Source organism: Artemia franciscana, chromosome 11, assembly GCF_032884065.1.
Source record: "Artemia franciscana chromosome 11, ASM3288406v1, whole genome shotgun sequence".
Lineage (NCBI taxonomy): Eukaryota > Metazoa > Arthropoda > Branchiopoda > Anostraca > Artemiidae > Artemia > Artemia franciscana.
In genome coordinates, this window is record NC_088873.1 from 23,313,048 (window position 1) to 23,334,387 (window position 21,340).

At 35.5% G+C, this 21,340-nt stretch overlaps 1 protein-coding gene across 3 annotated transcripts in view; it reads left to right on the forward strand.

The window, feature by feature from the left end:
- The first annotated feature begins 1,044 nt into the window (after positions 1–1,044).
- Positions 1,045–21,340, forward strand: part of LOC136032982 (carbohydrate sulfotransferase 11-like) — a 66,349-nt gene continuing 46,053 nt past the window's right edge. Inside the window, exon 1 of one of the 3 annotated variants that reach the window (XM_065713497.1) lies at positions 1,045–1,068. The gene's annotated coding sequence lies outside the window, so the exon portion shown is untranslated. The other 2 variants (XM_065713498.1, XM_065713495.1) reach the window with 2 other exon arrangements.

Genomic DNA, 21,340 nt, shown 5'->3' on the forward strand with positions numbered 1-21,340 from the left:
GGAAAGGGGTCACTCAGTCACAAATTAGAACTTATATAGTCCTTATTAAAGGTCAATATCTATTGGCAAGCAGCACACATTTTTTTTCCATGGTTTTCCTATTCAGCTCTTTCTCCTTTGGTTTCCTTATAATTACTTTATAGTCCCAAATTTTCAGCGGGGGGCCTGGAATTTTTGGACTAAATATTGGGGATAAAATTTGGGATTACATGGATCATTTTGACTGGACAAAGTCCAATCAAAATGACCCACATAAACGGGGATAGAACATAACTCTGCTCAACTCCTAATTTCATAGAAAACCAGCTACTAGCCTCGTTTCCTACCTTGACAGAAGTGTCACTCTCGTGCAAAGCATTAATCACTTCAATGTATTTTTCTGGTATACCATACAAGGATAAGACCTTTGTTGAAGTTCCTCTATCAGCTGAGTTCATAATCTTCCGCATCTTGTTTCTTACATTATTGCCGCTATATTTAAGAAACTTATTTACCGCATTATCCGCAGCTGGGGCCTTATTATTTCTTCATCCTTTTAGTACTGTTACTAATTCTTCCTTACAAAATAAATCCAGAACACTGGCACAAGTGAGAAAATGTTCTAAAAAATCGTGTGAAGTTTCTGGGGGACCAGTCCCTCCCGCCCCATCCATAAATAAGCCAAAGCCTATTCTGTCTAAAAGCTGGTATTCCAATTTTCTGGCTGGAAATCAATATTGATAGACCTTTTCAACCTTACTTAGCACGCTAACGTGCTTAGTACACCAAAGACCGTAAAGTCTGTATGTACAAACACATACAGACCGACGATTCACTGCAATCCCAGTGGCACACCGATGCCACCAAAAGCTTTATCCACTCTGGTGTGCCTTTCTTCGATAGCGTGCTAGTGATTACTCGGCTTGGCGTTAGGGTCTAATCCAAAGCGAAAAAGGGTTTATCGTCGATGTGACATGTATAGAAACCTTTAAGTTTCAAACTAATCATCACCCAGAAACAGCGCTCAAATTTGGTTCCTGAAAGAGGAGGAAGATGCTAACACAAAAGAGAAGGCTGCTTGCTTGTCAGGTTATTCTAGTATATTGTCTGTGAAATAGAAATTCATGCCACACATTTGCTATTTTCTCCTGTTTTGCTATGTCTTTCAGCTGATTTATCATTTTTAAAATTTGACTAGCTTAGAGGCCTTTTTTCGCGTCAACCAGCTGGTTTAACCAATGACAGCTTTGGTTTAACCAGCTTGTATGTTTAACGCAAAAACGGAAAAAATTACATATGGTTGAGCTCAAACAAAACTGGTTCGCGAAAACACTTTTTACTTGTCGGTTTGGGCAAAAAATTTCAAACATAAAACATCCGTATAGTGTTAAGAGTGTCATTCTATTATAATTAAATGATTTAGCACTGGCTTAATTTCCTCCGGATTTGACATATTTCACATTAGTTTGAGGTCAGAGAGAATTGAAAAATGATCTAGCATACTCTCTGGTATATTTGAAGAGATAGGAAGGGTCAGAATTAGTGGAATCTTGGGTTAAATTGTTCAGGTAATATATTGGAAAATGTTGTATTCATACTGTAAAAGCAAAATTATCTATAAAAAAGTCCTAAATGATAAGACTTTAGCTTTGTTGAGCTACCCTAAACAGAGGATAAAATTCTAGTTTGACTTCTTTTTGTTTTGATTTGGAATTCTACTAGCCTACCAGGCTATAGATTAAATTTCCAGTCAAATTCCAGTTTAGCTACTTTTTGCTATCTTTGATTGGGGTTATGTTAGGTGAATGAAACTTTCAGTGATTAATCCATAGCTAAAAATATACTCTGAGAAGCTATTGCTAAGCTTATGTGATAACACTCTTCTGTTTTTAAATCTTGGAATTTTGCGTATTGGACTGGTCTGTAACTATTAAAATTTTGGTAAAACAACATCTTACCTTAATTTTCAGCTAGCAGTTTCTGTTTCTCTGGTTTTAGCTCTGAAAATGCAATTCTTGTTATTTGAGTAGAATTTTAAGCCATATCAGTGTTTTGTATTTAAATATAGGGAAATGTATATCCTGAAAGTTTCCTCATTTTCCTAACCTAAACCTTTTTCAAGATAATACAAATTTATCTAAAATAGAATTTTACCAAACAGAAGTTTAACCTAATAATTTGTAATAACATATTGTTCAGGCTAGCCTTTGCAATCCCTACAAATTCTGGCTCTTCACAATAAAGCACTATTACAGGCTTAGCCTAACAAAAGAAAGTAGCAAACTGCTTAATCTTAATAAAAAAAAATCCAAAGGACTTTATATTTCTTCAATACAAAATATATATTAATTTTTGTTTTCAGTAGAATACTAGTTAAGTGTAAACCAGCAAATGTTTAAGAATTTTTTGAGGGGAGACAGCTGCCTAAAATTAACAAAATATTTCTGATAAGCACAAAAATATAACAAATTAAGCTAAACTAGGCAAATAGTTTTTTTCTCACTGAACAGTTACCATAACACATAATGTGTTGTAAGATTTTTGCAGTACTTGTGCATTATAGCCACCACATTCAAGTTCTATTGAGAAGTTTAGTTTGGCTAATGTTAATGGCATAAAATAAAATATGATGAATATATAAAACTTTATCAACAAAATTATGAAAACTACAACAAAGAATCCTGGAATTTGTAAATCAGCATCATATCTAAATATACTGTATCTTACATTGTGATAGATTGTTTTAATGCCCTACTGTACAGGGGTAAATATTTAAATTATGTATCATAGGCAATTATCTGAAGAGTAATCTATTAAAAGTCTCCTGAGCTAACTAGGGAAGTTTTTTCTTTCTTTTTTACTTGCTTTAGCCTGTATCCAGTTCCTGATTGCCATATAAATTCCATATTCATAGTTAAATAACATAAGCCTTTGTATATAGACTATACCTTGTTGCTAATTTTTCTGGGCATAGAATGTTTGATTTGGTAAAGCCCTAGAGAAGGACCTGAAGAGAAAGAAACATAATAAAAAAAAAAATTCATGCTTCATAATTTTTAGAATAATAGCTGGTAACACATTTTATATTCAACTTTGCTCTACTTTACCCCTCAATCCTCCCAATATAAAAATGTATTGCTGAAATTTCCTATTTTCCATTTGTTTTGTCAATCTGTCTCTCTAACTTCATCCCATGTAGCTGTAAATTAAACAAATGTGACAAACAATAACTAGAAAAACAGGTGACAGGAGGTTAAATGCATTGAAAATATGAAATTTGAGCCATATTTATGCACATTGGGAGGGGGATTCAGATAAAGCATAGCCTAACTTAATGATTTTCTCTTGCTATGTAGGGTAATTGGAAAGTCACTTGTATATCATGCTGTCCTTTTCAGTTTTAGTTGGATAGAAAAAATCCAAAGAAAGTCCCCTTTGAAAAAATAGGAGCCACAAAGTGAGATTGTATTTGTCAAAGCTTGGAGGTTTGTCCCTTCTGTCTGTTTAAACAAAACAGAATCTTAATTGAAGCTTTGTTCATTTCTATCTTAAGGGTGCACAACAATTATGATATAAGGTACTTTTCTTTATTCAATTGTCTTCTTTGTTGTCTAAAAGACTTTTTTTTAATCTAGATGTTTCATAAATTGCTCATTTTTACCAGAAGTTCATTTGACCTACTTTGAAATCCCTGGTCTTAAAATTACATTTGACTTTGTTAAAGCTAGGAGACATAGACCTTGTGTTTGTTTAAAGAAAGTGAATAAACATTAGTAATTTGTATTGCACTAAAGCCCTAGGGCCATCACAATTCCAAACAAAAAAGAAACTTCACTTTAGAATATTCAATATTGTCTAACATAACAGAAACAAAGAAAAAAAATTACCAAATTTTACTTCTGCACTCTACTGTCAACATGAGACATTGTCCTAAATTTTAAAATCTTGCAAAACATTCATCCCTCATCACATTCACCAGCCATCTCTCATCAAGCCTACACTTCATTTCTCATCTCAATCAATCCTACAAATGCATCAAATAACCCACTCTCTCATTAGTGCTTCCATAGATATGGTCAAAGTAAGAGCCATCTTGCTTACATTTTATTATATCTAGAGGTTTTCTATAGCTAAGTCAGTACTTAAATATTTCATACACCTTTGTAAACAACCTTAAGATGGTAAAATAGGTTGGATTATCCAAATTTTTAGTTGCCACAATATATTTCAATCATTATTGTAATATAAAGGGCAGCCAATAGTAAAGGACCTCAATAAATATTTTAAGGTAATTAAAAAGGTTTATTACTCAAAAACTTGATAAAACTAAAAGGGACTTTTTAATGATTGATTACTTTAAAATATCTACATTATACACAACAATAAACCTTTGCTATAAAGGGAAAGTCAGTAAGGCCCAAAAACTATTCAATACTAATTGTGGTTTGAGACAGTTTGCTGAATGTCTAAATGATTTTAGATAGTAATGAAGATAAAATGTGGTCAAACTCAACACCAATATGCAAGTAAGTAAGTATGGCAGCACTGACACATCAAGGTCTAAACTGGCAGTGCTAATTTCCACTTTGTGACCCTTTGGTCAAGAATTGCAATTAAGGGCTGGGGGCCAGAAATCTTGTGCTTTTGTACACCCTCCCTGCTTACCTTTTGCATATTTCTCCATTTGCCTATTTAGAGCTGGTTTAGATCTGTCTAACATCACTGACCCCCATTTAAAACATATAAACAGGCAATACTAGGAATCAAACCTGTACCCCATGGACAAAGGATTTCTTACTAAGAGTGCTTTCCACTTAGCCAAGAACATTATTACAACCAGAGTAGAACAACTATTAAAAAAAAATATTGAAAAAAAACAAGATGGATTTACAGCCATTTTCACTAATCTTCAATACACATTGTATTTTACTTAGACAAGTTATTGTAAGGCAGGTGTCAACAAAGCTCCAGCAGGGATTGCTTTACTTAAGATGCAAACTAGCATGGTGAATACTTAGCTGGTAAAAACCAAATACACTAGCAATGCCAGGAATTAAACCTGTACCCCTTGGACAAAGGATTCCCAAACCAGAGTGCCAACAACTTAGCAAGGAACACAAATGTGACCAGAGAACTATTATTTGAAAAAAGAAATATTGAAAAAAACTCAATTCATGGTTGTTGCTTTTCTCTACTGTCCCATAAACAATATATTTTATTTAGACAAATTAATTTTAAGACAGGTATCAACAAAACTCCATCAGGGATTGTATTTACTTAAGATACAACAAGCAATGTGATTGCATAGCTTTGTGATATTCTAGTCTTAAATAATGATAAAAAAGCAAATTTACATTTGCTATTTGTTTTCCAAACCATTTTAAGCAAAACCATTTGCAACAGCAATATGTCTATGGTTAGATTAGTGTCTATCCAAAATGCTTTACAACAGAAGGGACACATTTCTTGCAAAGCAAATACTCAGCTTTAATGCTATTCTGTGTCATCTCTAAAAAATTAAACTGTATCAGGTGTATTTTGATATAAGATACTTCTAAGACTTTTAGCAAGGGGGCAGGCATTTCTTCACAATTTATACAATGTGTAAAAGAGCACCAGGGGGTGAGATTGAAAAAAAAAACTTTCAGGGATGGGTCTAAAGGCTAAAGTATGTTCTGGGAAGGTCTGCTTACATGGAGTACAAAGAAACTGTTTCACAGCTTTCCTCAATCCACTTTATAAGGTTTTAAAGATATGCAGACATTTCCTAAATGTTGAAAAAAAAAATATTGATATGGCTTAAAATGCTACTCAAATAAAAGGAATTGCATTTTAAGAGCTAAGGCCAGAGTAAAAGAAACTGATAATTAAAAATTAAGGTAAATCTTGTTTTGTCAAAATTTCAATAGTATAGGTATAGACCTTTTGAGTAAGCAATTATCTAAGACTTAGAAATCAGAAAAGGGTTGACATAGAAGCCTGGCAGTACCTTCCCAGAGTGTTTTTGACCCTGGATTAATTACTGAGTTTCATTCTTGTAACCTATTCCCTTTCCAAGAGAATGAAAATTAGCTAAACTAGAATTTTACGTATTTTTTGCTTTGGATTCATTACTGGAAGTTCTATTTTCCTGACTTAACCCATTTCTAAGATAGCAAACAGTAGCCAAACTAGAGTTTGACCTGAAAATTTATCCATGGCCCTATAGGGTAAGGCTGAAATGTAAAGAGTTCTGACAAAGATGCAACATATCTTGAAGCATCTAGTAAGAATAGTAATTGGATTAACAATGCTTTATAACCACTAGGGTCTTGCTTCATCAAGGTTTTATCTCTGAAGCCAAATTACCAAGCTAAGGTCAAGTCTAGGGCATCAAAAGGATGAAACAAAGATTCCCAAGTATCTACATAAGTTTTCAAAAGCATATTCAAACTCTTGACTTCCTGTATTAAGGCCTATGTGAATCAAATTGCAGGATATAACCCAACATTTATCCAAATAGCCCTAATATGAAAAAAACAAAATTAAACCTTACTTTTGCGTGGCTAGAATTCTATTTGTCAGCTTATAATTCTTATTTTATATAGACTTATTTATAGCCTACGAATTCTTCTTTTCGAAATCTACGCCTGAAAAGGTCAACCAACAATTATGAATGGTAGAACCCTACGGTTAAAAACAATGACAGTTCTGGTTAAATTAGAGTTCAACCAGTCAATTGTTTCACGCAAAATCACTTTTCATGACAACCTGGTTTGTCACTGTTTCACGCAAAAACAGCGGTTGAGCTCAACCACACCGAGTGGTTGAGCTCAAACAGTCTCTTTGGTTGACGCGAAAAAAGGCCTTAGATGCTCTCAAACAAAATCAATTGCGCATTTTTTACCAAGCCATATGATTTAACCAATTCGCATTGACTTTGCTGTTCCCTTAGAAGTTCAACATTTAAATCATAATATGATGGATCTAAAATTCAGTAAAACCGTATCAAATGGTTATACCCACTAAGGAATTACAGAACTGTCGATACACTAAATAGCTTTAGTGGTATTAGATCTTTTGGAGCTGGGCCTCAAGGTCTAGGCAAAGTAAGATAGACATTTTTTTATACCTAGAACCGGATTCTCTTGGCAGACCAAAAATTTTCAGCGAAAATATAGTCCAACGCTGCCCATCCGAAATGCCCTCGTTTACAGAAACAGAACAAGAGACAAATTACAGCTTTTGTTGCCCTTTAGGGTTTTCACCTATTTACAATTCTCATGTTAGTTCGCGGCTTCTGAAATGGTAAAGAATTTTTCAAAGTAGAAGTTAGAAAACAATGCAAGTTCATAATTGCCTAGCATATATGCTTACGCCTACGCTATCTAAAATTACCAGTGTTGTATAGGCTAGGCAATTTCTCAGGGGCAAATTAAGGGTGTAGGAAGGAATGATTTGGTTCTAATTTTGGTAAATTTGGGGGGGGGTGTTATATCATTGACCAAAAATAAGGTGAACATGCCAGTTTTTCTGCTCTTTCAGAAAAGCCAACAGCAATTAGCCTACCTTAAATTGCACTTGCCAGCAATAGGATGATTCTTTAGTTGCCAGTCAGTGAAGATAATGCTCTGACTGATCAGGTGAGTCTCAAACTAATCACCAGGGCTTGTTGCACCATTCCTCATCAACTGATGCTATGAATAACACAATACTGACAAAAGAGACACCAACAAAACTTCAAAGCATAGCACCCATATTCATAAATACTTTAGTACTCAGCAGCCAAAACCCACCCCTCCCAACTTCAATGATAAATACAAGAATACTTAAGTATCAATTCACAAGACTAAATATTAAGGTAAAATTCTAGTTGAGTGACTTCTTGCAATCTCAGAAAGGGGTTAGGTTAGGAAAATGAAACTTTCAAGGATAGGTCTACAGACTAAAGTATATCCTGGATAGGTATTTTAAAGTACCCACCTCCACTCCTCCCTCTAAAGAGCCCTGAAATTCACCTACATGACAGATTTACACCTATTGAAATTTTGACAAAACTACATTTTACCTTAATTTTCAGTTACCAGTTGTTTTTTCTCTGCCTTTAGTTCTGAAAATGTAATTCCTGTTAAATCAATAGAATTCTGAGCCATATTAATGTTTTTTTTTTTTCAAAATTTAGGAAATATATTTGAATATCTTTAAAACCTTATAAAATGTAATTGAGCAAAGGTATGAAGCTGAAAACAATTTTGTTATACTTTATTCAAGCAGAAGATCTATATTGCAAGGTTTCACTTTTATAACACATATATTTTTGAAGGTCATCAAAGGTGAGGGCCCTCTAGAGGGAAAAGGAGTAGAGGTTGTTACTTCAGAATACCTTCCTGGACATACTTTAGCCTGTAGACCCATCCCTGAAAGTTTCATTTTCATAACCTAACCCATTTCTGAGATAGCAAGAAGTTCACCAACTAGAATTTTACCAAATATTAATTTAGTTTACCTTTAATACAGTGAATTTAAAATCCCTTTCTTCTCTAAATAGAAATTTTAGAAATCACCATAACTTAGGCTTATAAAGCACAGATAGGGTGGGCATACACAAAAGAAGTCTAGAAGTCACAAAAAGACATATCATGTCCTATCACAAGGGAGGAATTTGACTTCTTGGGTATTCACAAATATTCTAATATGTCATTCAATGCAATTTATGTCAGCAAATACAATCTCACAAAAATATACTATATCAAGTTACAGGAGCAGAGAATTTGGGTTTGTCATTGGGTGCTTGGCTATTCACAAATATTCCAGATATGTCATTCAACTTATGAGTTTTGTTGTCAAATGTAATTTGACTTAGCTACATTAGATCAATTTATGAGAAGGGGAATTTGGGTTCTCTTTGGTGCTGAAGTATGATCAGCTTTCAGCATATTTTTGCAAAGAAAATTAGACTTGACTTTTTCACTTAATTTTTTTTTTTTAAGGAACAGAATTGTTAATAATGTTTTATCCAAAATTTGTGGAGACTGACCCCTGGTCCTTTATGGTTTGCCCCCCCCCACTCAAAAGCAATATTAAAATTATTTTATTCCAAAACTTATAGGAGCTGGTCCTTGGCCCTGTTTGGCGCAACTACCCCCCCCCCCCAAAAAAAAAGAGAAAAAATCATCATTTGCAATACTTTATTTTTAAATTTATGGGAGCTGACCAATGTCCCCTCATGGCCTTAGGAAAGCTCTGACTCCATGGCCATAGGTGTTGGTTCCCATAACTTATGGAACAATATATTGTTAATGATTTTTGGGGAGGCAAAAGTCCTGTTCCCAAAGGTTTTGAAATAAAACATCACTAGTGATTTTTTGGGGGGAGGGGGTTGAGGGTGGTGCCATGGTGGCTCAGAGGTCAGCTCCCATGGGTTTGGAATAAAATATTGTTAATATTTTTTTTTAGCAGGGGGGGGGGCATAAAGGGCCAGGGGTCAGCCCCCATAAGCTTTAGACTAGGCCTTAGACATTGTTAATAATTATGTTTCTCAAAAGAAATTAAGTAAAATCTAATCTAACAAATTGTAAACCTTTGCAAAAATGTAATGACAGCTGGTTAAACTCCATAGCCAAGAAACTTATTTGAAATATCTTTTAGTGTGCAAAGATCCCAAATTCACCCTCCTGTAACTTGATATAGGGTAATGTCTCATTTTCCATGGGGGGGGGGGAGATGGATTTTCCAAAAAGAAAATTCTAGCACTGATCCTATATATTTTTGAATGTTAAACCAAACCAAACAACTTCTATAACTCAGAATTGCCTTTTCAGAAACTGTCTCCTGGAATCATTTATTTCAAAACCTTAGGCTTTTTATCTGTTGAAAGTATCAAAAGACATTTACCTTTTCATTAAGAATGCATGTTATATCAAAAAGCCACTGCACAAAGAACCCAGAAACTTATCTCCTTACTGTAACTTGATATCCTTTGACTGTTTATGCAATTGCAATTGTTGGCAGAGTGCAGGTGTTGAAAAGAAAATACAGACTTTGTAGTATTTTTACAGATGCCCATGCCATCTGTATTTTACTTTTTTACACTGATATCATATAATTCTTTGCAGAAACTACAAGTGCTGAAAGTTGACCAAATGTAAGCACCCACATAACCCAGAATTTGATGCTCTCCCCTCTGTAACTTGATATTATTTGACTTTATGGAATTGCAATTACCAATATCAATGCAGGGAGCAGGTGTTTTTACATGGGGCCATGCCATCTGGATTTTTACTAACTGTAAAATATCACCAAATTGTTAATTGAGAAAGAAAATTAAAAATTACAGTATCCTAATCAATTTAATTTGGATATTTGGTTATCTTAAAAGGTAGGTGCTATGGGCTCTGGGCACTGGAGTTAATGTTTTGGGCTCTTGGGTGCTAAAATGTCATTGGTAGAAGATACTCTATCCTGGTCTAACAAGTTCCATAGACACCCCCCTATTGCTGTGCAACTTTGAGTTGGTATGCTTCTTGAAAAGTTATGATCATGTACTCTTGTTCTTGAAGAGATATCCAGATGAAGATATTTAGAACAAGTTTTTTTTTTATGGCTGAGCAGCTTGAATGTCATAATTGCATCCCATCTCTTTTGGCAATGAGCCAGTATAGGTTAATTCAATTTTTCAAGCCAAGAGGGGTAAGGAACGTCATAAAAAGCTCTGATGCATTTAGTTGTATGTCTCTAAACTGATTTTAGGGTATCTTGGTCTGATTTATTAATTGGGTTGGCAATTCACTTATTGTAACATATGGACCAGCAACCCCCCTCCCCCCTCACAGAACTCAAAACCAAATCTCTCATTCGTTCACTTTAGAAAGTTTTAAAATAAGAATCTCTTATACATATAAAGATTTTAAAGTGTAAATTCATTATTCCATAGGATTTGTGCTTTTGGCACAAGCTTTATAGCAAACTAAAAATGATACTTTTTTTTTTACTACCAAAATTAGATTCAAACTTTTGAATAAAGCCAATTAGAAACCAGATTTCTATTTCTGGTCTGGTCAACAAACTGGAGGTGAAAACCCTCGTTGTAATAGATCTTTGCAAGGAGGTTAGGCCATATGTTGTATAATCAAAAAAAGAGTTGTGTTGCAACATTTCTGAGGTCAGTCTACCCAGTGCTTAATTTAGAAATCCGGGTTGATTTGGGATATATAAGGTGAACCAAAAGTTAGGAGTGTAATTCAGTTTTTTTGCACACAGTCTTTGATGCACATTATACTGCTATCTTTCACTGAAGTCATTTTACCTGAAGTTGTATATGAAGTAAGAAAATAAAATTATTGTCAATAATTGTGTTTGTCTTTGAGTCAAGGTACCAGGTACAGTTCCTATTGTCTACTGGATCGTTCCCAAGGGAATCTGCCCAACTCGGGAGACCTGAATGTCATGATAATGATTTTGTTTTCATGGTTATAGAAATTTGTCAATAGAACCCTCTCACTCTACATCCCTTAACTATAAAGCTCCCATACCACAATCCAACTTAACTTTATAAGAAACCCCTTAACTTTATAAGAAACCCCCCGCAACATAACTTTATAAGACCCCCCCCCGTTTCAAAATCTAGCTTAGGCCAAATTAAACCTTTAAAATGCTTTGAAACAACTGAGGAGGAACAGCTACTGAAAGTTCTCTTAAATATACCAAGAGTCTGACTAGTTTTTGCAGCAACAGTCTGGGCATGCAAACCAAAATTTAACTCTTCATCAACTAATAGACCCAAGCCATGTTTGGCATGACTACTGACAATAGCTTGCCTTGTTTTGCCCACTTACTTAATTGAGTACTGGTGTTATGTTTTTTATTTTTAATCAAAGTGGATAACTTAGCATTTCTGGACATTGAACTCCAGATTCCAAGTCTCTGACCAGCAAGTAAATGAGTCCAAGTCTGCTTGAAAGGTTTCTATTTCTTCTGAATTTTCAACTAAACCAATTACCTTAGAATTATCTGAATAAAGGCTTATTTTATTTTTGATGTTAGAAGGTGCATCATAAATGAAAATATTGGATAAAGTTGGGCCTGAGACTATGCCTTGAGGCACTCCATATCTCACTTCCACAAAATCAGAGAGAAACGTTCTCTCATTTTCCCCAAACACTTTAACTGCTTGTTTTTTTTATTACTCAGGAAAAGCATCACCCAGTCAATAGTTTCTATATTAATATGAATAACTTCTAGCTTAATGTATAGTATCCTGTGATAGACCTTATCAAATGCTTTTGTAAAGTTCAACAAAATCTGGTCATATGGGAAACCCTTGTCTATAAGTTTGATGACATATTCATATGCTCAGATAAGGTTGGTCTTAACTGATCTAATAGAACAGGAACCATGCTGGCATGGGGACATCAGCTTAACTAGAGTCAGATGTTGAATGACTGTGGAGTTGACTGTACTTTCAAATATTTTTCCTACAAGAGAGGTGACACTGATTGGTTAGTAGTTGTGTGCCTTATCTCTGTTAGCACCATTGTGCATTGGGGTAGTATATGATTACTTCCATGCCACAGGTATACACTTTAAATCCAGAGGCTTCTGGAAAAGCTGGGGAAAAGGAAGAAATAATATTAACTGTAAGCCTACCTGGTAATTCAATTTAAACTCTTTACAGACCCTCGAAGATGATACATTTCTCTTATTTTTGGCTGTGTAAAAGGGATAAAAATAACAATTCTTACTTCATTATGTGCAGAATAATTGTAGTTAACACATTTTAGCTGCAGCTCCATACATAAAATAGCTATTAAGCGGTTTCACCTTTTTTTGCAGATCAGTAATATAAACTGCCCCAAATTTACCCTAATATTTTTGAATGTCCAATTGCACCTGGGCAGACTTGATAATATTAACTTTTTTATATTGGTCTACTTTGTGAGCCTAGCTAGAAGATAAGAAAAACATGTTAAGAAAACTTTATGTGCACCCTCCTAATATACAAAAATATGGCAAAAATTATATATTTCACATGCAGTTTGCCATTTGTTTCTCTTATTTCAACCCAAGTACCTGTACCTGAAGTATAATGGAAAGCAGAATATGTTCACTACAATTTTCTGTATGCTATGAAGTAACAATTATTTTTTTAACATGTTTCCTTCTCAATAGCCCCAATTCTAGGCTAATACCAGATCTCCCAGTCTTGAATTACATCTATGTATCTAATTCTGCATTCCATTTCAAAAAATTTGCATCTCTCTATAAAATTTTATACTTTAGAGAATTTGATATTTTAAAGAATTGCCCTATCTTGTCCAATACAAATTTCTTTAGTTTGTGTGGCCAAGCTATCTAGAATTGATTGGATGGTCTTGCCATAACTTGTACAGCTTTGAGAAGAGATCCAAATAAACAACAGAAAACTAAAAGCCAACATCTACTTTCCCAGGAATCCTAGAAAAATATTCAACTTCTCCTGTTTTGTACTGGAGGTTAAGATATTGAGATTCAATGAAATTTACATCATTACAAAGCATGAATATGTTTTTTTGAGTGAATGAAGCAGAATTTTCTTTTAAAAATTGAGGAAAGGGCTTTCCCTAAAAAAAAATTATAGAAAACCTGCATGGAAAACATTAAACATAAGCTCAAAAGAAGAATCATCGAATATTCTGACAGCTCTGGAAATTCCCTGTTGTTCTAACTGCCCTGACTGAAATCATTTGGTCATATGTCATATTGGTCAGAACTCAGAACACCCTATATGAGTTTGTCAAAAGGTACTATTGATTTGTACCTTGAACAAATAGTTGTCTGTTTTATTTCTATGTGATCTTTGTTTTGCTAGTTTTTTTTTCTCTGTTTTGCAATGGTGTTTTAACAGAATTCATTTATCTTTATTTTCTTGTTCCCAACTGTATTTTCCCACAAATGAGGGTTTTGGTATTTAGAGAATATTTTTGAAATTGATTATAATGCACATGAGTTTTGTCCTCAGCCAAACAAATTTATTCTTGCACAGATAAAAAGTATTTCACTCCTAAAATTAAGGTTGTGTGTAGGGTTTTTGAATCTTCAGTTCATTGATGGATTTTGAAAGTTTGAAGGAAGGTAGACAAACTGCTGGCTCGAGTTTGCTGCAGACTTGGCACAAGATGACAATACTGCTGCTAACAATTGCTGTAGCAGCAAGCTGCCTGAGGCCAACACAGCTTCTGATGCTCCTTCTTCAACTGTATTTTTTTCAAAGCTTCACTCTTTACCCTCTCTTATGAAGATCCAAGTTCCTTTAAGTCCTTCCTGATGGCCTCGCCCCATCCCATTTAGGGATTGTCTCCTTTTTTGTCCCAGGATGGATGTCCAAAAAGATCAATCTGTCACCCTTCATTCATAAAACATGTCCTAGCCTATCCAACCTTTCTATTATTACAGCTCTAGAAAGTGGGATAGAACCACATTTTATAACATACAGTCTGTCAAACCGGTACCTAAGACTGTCTGTCGACAAGTCCTACTGAAAACCTTCAATAAACCTTCCTCTGAATTTCAAAGCACTCACGTTTTAGGAACCCACCTGAGAACTATCACCATTGTAACTTCTTATATTATTAAATTAAAAAATACAAGTTTTTTAATCTGAAAGTAAGGAGCAACATTTAAACTTAAAACAAACAGAAATTATTCTGTATATGAAAGGGCTGTCCCCTCCTCAAAAGCTCACTTTTGCTAAGTTTGCTAAAGTTTGCTAATGCTAAAGTTTGAATCTTTGTCACAACTCTACTTTCTAAAACAATAAAAACTATAGTGTAACGAGCAAGGTGTTGTGGAGAGGACAGCCCCTTTCATATATGGAATAATTTCTGTTTGTTGGGAGTTTTAATAGTGCTCCCTACTTTCTGTTAAAAAAAAAGTTTTTTTATTTAATTTCTGAACGTTTTTCAACTAGTGCAGGTTTAAATTTTGCTCACTGAACATGAAAAATTAAAAGAAAATTTACTTATTAATTTTGGCAGATTTAGTCTGTATTTGAGGGGCTGCCCCTTCCTCAATACATTAAAGCTGTAAACACTTTTGAAAAGCCGCCTATTCTAATTAAACTGCCCCCGTGTTTCAGTAGATGCTCTTAAAAAATGGGACAAACAGTCAAACTTTAGTGTAAAGAGCATGGTATTGAGGAGGAGGCAACAATTCATTTATGGAATAATTTATGTTTGTTTTTCAAATAATGCTGGTAAATCTTGCTCACCTTCCATCAAATTCACTTTAAAACAAACGTATTAGGAATAATTACACAGTAGTGTCAGAGGATCCTGAAACATATTACCGACCTTCTATGTGTAGCCCATTTCTGGACTACTATCTACAGCAGCTGCATCAGCAGTTCCTTAGTCACAGAAAGTTGCTGTAGTCACTGCAATGAATGGCCCTTGGTGAAGAAAAAACAAAGGATATATTGTATACTCTGACTAATTTTTGGAATTACTCTGACTATAATATATGGTAAGCTTGCAAGCTGAGTTAGTTCTGAGGAGGAGAATAAGGATACATTCAAGAAACTTGGCACAAAAATATTTCATAACATGATTAAATGAATGTGATAAGAAGATTTTTCTCACTATATTGATTTTGGAAGATTGGTGCAACTATTCCCGTCACTATGGTTACGTACGAGCGTTCTTTTTCTACCCTGAGAAGAGTGAAATCTTATACCAGGAGTCCCTCAGGCCAGGAACAGCTTAGAGGATTGGCCTTATTATCCATACACAGGGATGTTCAAGTCAAGGCAGAAGACGTTTTGAAGAAAGTAGCCCCCAACAAAAAAGGCAGCTTGATTTTATTTTATAATTACATTTTTAGATTATTGTCTTGAAAAAAAAATCTATTTTTCGTTCTTCACCAGTAAAACATCCCTCACTCAAAATATCCACCCCCTCAGAAATTTATTGCTGGTTCGCCCCTGCTGTAAGCGCTATCTATTTTATGTTTGAGTTCTAGAAATAATTGTGACTACTGAGGAAATTTCTTGGAATGTCTTATTGTTGATTAGCTCCTTCATATAGAATTATTTTATCTTACCCTCTCCCTGTTCCACCCTAATCGGGAATCATCAGCTTTTTCAAAATTTTGTATGTTGCAGTGGATAGTTAAGGGGTGGCCAGCCTTTCACTTATAATGCCCAAATATTTATATCCTGTTCCTGCTATTGTTTTCTGTGTTTTTTTTTTGTAATTTTGTCTTGCATTACAATAGATGAAGGAAATTCATAAACTGACTGACTTACAATATAACAATAAAAACACATTCATCATTAATGTACATTTCATTTGGTATCATTTGGTTTTGTAGGTATCTGTTGATATGACACCTATACATTATAGATTTTGATCCATAGTCAAAACCTATGATGTATTTAAGTGAATTAAAATATCTGCTTGTTGAGTGATTACTGCATCTATTGTCAATTTGCTTTTGTATTCGGTTTATTTGGTGATTTTTATTTAGAATGGTTGATCTTCAATTACCATACACTAAGAAAAGATACAAGCTGACAAAAGAATGCCGGGTACCACTTATTCAGTGCATCAAGTTCAACACCTGCTTCATGGTTTGGTTACTCCTATTGAAAATTATTTTAGTTAAATAATGTTGCATAGTCTTACTCCTAATGCATGTTGTTTTTGGGTGCCCCCCTTTTTTAAAATTTAAATTATTATCTTCCTTGCGTTTATTTTGGCTCATAGAAAATTAGGAGCAGTTTATGGATTTTGAAAGTAAATATGGGGATTTTTAAATCTGAGGATTCAAATAATGCCCCAAGCTCTTATTCAGGCCATGAATGTTGGTTTTCCCAAGCCATATGAGGCCCTTAACAAGCAGGTTATTTCTACTGAAACCACTACTAATAACTCACAGCAGCACCAATCCACCTGAGGCCAACACAGCTACGCACGCTCCTCCTCCTTCCCAGTCTGTTCAAGGCCTCCCTCTTTACATCTTCCCGATAAGTTCCCGTTTCCTTTAAATCTTTCTTTATCACATCCTCTCACCCCAGACGAGGACAACCTGCTTTCCGTTTAGCCCTAGACGGTTGGCCGAAAAGGAAAATCTTCAGCGATCTATCATCCTTGTTCCACAGAACATGCCCTAGCCATCTCATCCTTTCTTTCATTATAGCCCTAGAAAGTGGGATCGCCAGGTACTCAGAACAATCCATAGGCATTTTCTCTGGAAAACATCTATTAAATCTTCATCTGCTTTTTGGAGCATCCATGCTTCAGAGTCATATTTGACCACTGTCATCACTGTACCTTCCTATATTCTAATCTTGGTTTGCAGGCTTATCTTCCTATTCTTCCAAACTTTTTTTAACTGTGAAAAAATACTCTGAGCCTTTGCTGTTCTACTTTTAACATATTCACTGCTCCCACCATATTTACTAATAATGCTTCCAAGGTAAGTGAAGGTGTCTACCTGATCAATCTTTTCATTACCCTTACCTTTTTTATCTTCATTTATTACTAGCCTTAGTGACTTAGTCATCTAAAAATTAATTTTCATACCTATTCTAGCACCATGAACTTGCAAAACCTCTAAAAGCTCATTCATTTTCTCACACTTTCATCTAGGATGCTTAAATCGTCAACATAATCTAAGTCCAGGAGAGTTTTTCCCTCCCATTTGATTCTGTGGTCTCCCATTGCCTTTCCTGTGCTCCTTAAGACAAAGTCCTTCAAAATGATCTATATAAAGGGGATATAACACAACCCTGCTTAACTCCTGATTTAATACAAAACCAGCTGCTAACCTCATTTCCTACCTTAGGTGCTGCATTGTTATTCCTGTACATAGCACTAATCACTTTAATGTATTTGTCTGGTATACCATACATAGGTATTGCTTTACCTTTGGTAAAGCTCTTCTATCGAACGCTTGCTCATAATCTATAAAACTGAGGACCAAAGGTAGAGCTTTACCTTTGGCAAAGCTCGTCTATCAACAGAATCGAACGCTTGCTTATAATATATAAAACTGAGGACCAAAGGTGATTGACGACTAAGGCACTTCTCAATTATTAACCTAAGAGTGAAAATTTGTTCAACACAACCTCTACCTTTTCTAAAACCGCAGAGCCACCATATTTAAGAAACTTATTTACTACACTATCAGCACCTGGGGCCTTATTTTTTTTTTATCTTTAGTACTGGCTAACTCTTCCTCACAAAATAAATCTTCCTTCACATCCAAGGTACCACAAAATTTTTCATTTTCCTCTGTATCTTTTCCTGCAACTGCATCTCAGTTTAGCAAATTCTCAGAATATTCGGCCCATCTCTCTATAACTTTTTCCTCATCACTCATTGTGTCCCCCTTCCTATCTTTAACTGGGACAAGACTGGATTGACTACTCCCCCTCAATTTATTAACATGCCAGTACAGTACTCCGCTTCATATCTCCTTAGTTATATTTTAATGCTTTCTCCACTTCACTTTCTTCACATTCCTTTTGTTTTCATATGATCTATCACTCAGATAATTTTTGTACAAACCCCTTCTCCTCTTTATTAAACATAAGGCCTTTTCGCTAATATTCCTAACTGCAGTCTTAACTTTCTTCCCTAAGACACCATCAACAACTTCGCAGATTGTCTGTCTAAAATTATTCCAACCCATCTTCCTCATTGTTAAATTTTAAATTCTCAAGTTTAGTATTCAACCGTTCCTAAAAAGTTTCTTTCAAAATCTCATACTTTAATCCACCAATATCATAACTTTCCAGGAGGTAGTTACCATTCCAAAATTTCAGCTTTAAATTAAGAATACACACTACAAGATGATGATCTTGACTTTTAACAGCAATAATAACACTCCAATATACCCTAGTATCTTGTATTGATCCTGCCACTCTTTGGTTTACTATAACATAATCAATAAGGTTTGCTGTTTTAGCATCACGTGAGTACCATGTCAATTTATGGGCCATTATCTGACCAAACGCCGCATTGGTTATAACTAGATTGTTATACCTACAAAATTGCAAAAGTATGTAGCCATTACTATTTTCTTTTTCTACACCAAATTTAGCTAGACTAGGATACCGTCTATCCCTATTTCTATCAACAAGAGTCGAAATCCTGCACAGACAGTCCCAAGCCGATTACATCATTATACATTCATGCCTACAAATATTATGCTACTACGGGGAGGCAACCCATAGTAGATAAATTAGCTAGGAAGAGGTTATTCAGCCCAAAAATGCCCATCAAAACAGACAAAGCCCAGAAGAATTATCCATTATTCAGAATCCCATGCGAATGCTTGAGTGTGCGCCACCCTGTTTGAGGGGCCTAGGCTATATTTCATCAGGGGGTGCCACTCCTCAAGCGAGAATAGAGTTGATCGCAAGGCCCCCAGTCTTGCAGGTACCCCGTACCCCGTACCCCAAAAGGGTCGAGGCAGCTCTTTGCAGAGGCTGTTGTACATAGATCTGGATCTTACGTCCTGCTGCAGCTGTCCTCCTATAGAGGATCCTTTCACGATTGTGTTCTGTGTTATCGTGCATTTTAAACCATTACTGGGAGAAGGATTGTAACTGATTGGACGTGTAGAAACGCTAGTGAGCCCTGTTGAGTGTGCGCCACCCTGTTTGAGGGGTCTAAAGAGCAGTAGAGTTTTAAAGCTTTTTTTTTTCTTAAATGGTAATTTCAGGGAATACTACAGAATTGATTTTTAACATGAAAATTGACAGTGAAAAATTATTTGATTAGTTCTATTTTCTTTATTTGATGACTTTAAAAGTTTTAATACCGAATCTGAACTGCTGCTTTGGATTGTGGTACGTCCCCAGGGATGGTACAGTCAATTTGAATTTGGAGTAAGATGTTGCTTTTTCCGTTTTACCCTGCTTTGTGCCTTCCGTTTTTGTTGTTATGGCACTTGGTGTTAACCAAGTAACATATAACGATCGCAAATTCTGTTGGCCTGTTGGTCGCTCTTTCTGTCTGTCAGTCTGTCTCACCTGGTTTTTCTAGTTTAGCCACTTCCAGATAAGCTAGAACGATGAAATTTCGCAGGCGCATCAGGGACCAGACCAGATTAAGTTAGAAATAGTCGTTTCTCCGACTCGACAATCTGGGGGGGGGGACGGTTAATTTGGAAAATTAGAAAAATGAGGTATTTTTAACTTACGAACGGGTGATCGGATCTTAATGAAATTCGACATTTAGAAGGCTATTGTGTCTCAGATCTCTTATTTTAAATCCCGACCGGATCCGTTGACATTGGGAGGAGTTGGAGGGGGAAACCTAAAATATTGGAAAACGCTTAGAGTGGAGGGATCGGGATGAAACTTGGTGGAAAACTAAGCACTTGTCCTAGATACATGCTTGGCATAATTGGAACGGATTTGCTCTCTTTGGGGGAGTTGGGGGATGGCTAATTCTGAAAAGTTAGAAAAAATGAGGTATTTTTAACTTACGAAGGGTTGATCGGATCTTAATGAAATTTCATATTTAGAAAGACCTCGTAACTCAGATCTCTTATTTTAAATTCCGATTGGATCCAGTGTCGTTGGGGGGAGTTGGGGGAGGGGGTCTGAAATCTTGGAAAAGGCTTAGAGCAGAAGGATCAGGATGAAACTTGGTGGGAAGAATAAGCACAAGTCTAAGATACATGACTGACATAACTGGACCGGATCTGCTCTCTTTGGGGTAGTTGGGGACGGGGGTACTTAGGAAAAATTAGAAAAAATGAGGTACTTGTAACTTACGAACGAGTAATCAGATCCTAATGAAATTTGATATTTACAAGGATCTTGTGCTTCAGAGCCCTCATTTTACATCTTGACCAGATGTGGTGACATTGGGGGAAGTTTGAGGGGGAAACTGGAAATCTTGGAAAACGTGAAAATTTAGGTATCTTTATCTCACGAACGGGTGATCGGATCTTAATGAAACTTGATATTTAGAAAGATCTTATGTTTCAGAGGCTCCATTTTCAATTTGAATCGGATCCGGGGACATAGGGGGCTGAAGGGGGAAACAGAAATCTTGGAATCCAGAAATCTTGAAAAACGTTTAGAGTGGAGAGATCGGGATGAAACTTGATTGGAAGAATTAGCACAAGTTCTAGATACGTGATTGCCACAGTTAGAAGGGATCAGCTCTCTTCGGGGGAGTTGGGGGGGGGGGGGGCGTCGGGTGTTAATTCGGAAAAATTAGAAAAAATGAGGTATTTTTAACTTAAGAACGGGTGATCAGATTGTAATTAAATTCGATATTTAGAAGGAAATCATGTATCAGAGCTCTTATTCTAAATCCCGACCAGAGCTGGTGACATTGGGGGGGGGGAGTTGGAGAGGAAACCGGAAATCTTGGGAAGCGCTTAG